Genomic DNA, 1,277 nt, shown 5'->3' with positions numbered 1-1,277 from the left:
TTTTTACAGAATCTCACCATTTACATTGTGTTTTCTTGTACCTTTAAGTACTTAACAATCAATCTCATTTTTCAGAGGCTGGAGGCTCTTACAATGTTACCTAAAAATTATATAATTTAAAACATGTCTGCATTGACTTGAGCAGACAGATATCAGTAGTCTTGCTTGGTATGGGCCATGGTGATGCATTAAAGGTGATACTTTAGAGGTAAGGTCTGCTTGACAAGGTGCAAGGCTGTTTTAACCTCAGGTGAGAACTGCCTTATGCCCCACCAACACAGAATATGTGGAGAGGAGATTAGGTACATCTGTACTCACCTGTGTAGATAGCTCTTGGGACCTTAAATTCATACCTCTATTTTTAGTGTTGAACTGAGAAACACATACAGTTTAATTATTTCTGAAAGCTCTAGTTATGAAATGGCTTTTTTCTGTTGTTGCATCTGTTACTTGTGCTTAAAATAAATATTATTATAGATAAGTGAGTTTTATTTTTTTATAATTTTAATCTTGTGCATTTCGTATCAGTTTTACTGTAGTTTTCTTATCCAATTCTGTGTTCAGTTATTTTGCATCCTAATCTGGAGTGATAGTGGAATACATTCCACATAGGTGGTGGAATGTAGATGATAATCCTTTCTACATGGAGTCAGTTATATGATTAGGACTATCACCTCCGTCCAAACCCTATGGCTCCTACTGATCATAGAATCACAGAATCATAGAATTGCTCAGGTTGGAAAAAAACCTTCATAGAATCATAGAATGGCCTGGGTTGAAAAAGACCTCAAAGATCATCTAGTTTCAACCCCCATACCATGGACAAGGTCCCCAACCACTAAACTAAGCTACAAACCACATCCAGCTTGGCCTTGAGTGTATCCATTCCCCTTCAAGATCATCAAGTCCAACCACAACCTGACCATAGTACCCTAACTCTGACATCCCGCCACTGTCAGGGGGGAGTCTATTCCAGTGCTTAACCACCCTTTCTGTAAAGAAGTTTTTCCTGATATCCAACCTAAACCTCCTCTAGCTCAACTTGAAGCCATCAGTCTGTTGATTTCAGCAGATTTTGGATTGGGCCAGTGCATAGTCAATGGATATACAAATGGTAGGGTATATCCAGGAGTTTGGCTAATGTAATTGTTATATTAGAGTAAAGAAAGGAAGCCACTCACCCTATCCTGGACTTGCAAGATGGACTCCAGTGGAGAAGATCTCTAGAAAGATCCTTCCCCACTGGCAGTCAGCTCTTAAATGGGTGTAGGAGAGGT

At 39.2% G+C, this 1,277-nt stretch overlaps 1 protein-coding gene across 1 annotated transcript in view; it reads left to right on the top strand.

Moving 5' to 3' along the window:
- Positions 1-1,277, top strand: part of FAM120B (family with sequence similarity 120B) — a 49,420-nt gene that overhangs the window by 37,788 nt on the left and 10,355 nt on the right.

Source organism: Meleagris gallopavo, chromosome 2, assembly GCF_000146605.3.
Source record: "Meleagris gallopavo isolate NT-WF06-2002-E0010 breed Aviagen turkey brand Nicholas breeding stock chromosome 2, Turkey_5.1, whole genome shotgun sequence".
Classification (NCBI taxonomy): Eukaryota; Metazoa; Chordata; class Aves; order Galliformes; family Phasianidae; genus Meleagris; species Meleagris gallopavo.
The sequence above is the reverse complement of the archived record's forward strand: the minus strand, read 5'-3'. Positions and strand labels throughout refer to the sequence as shown.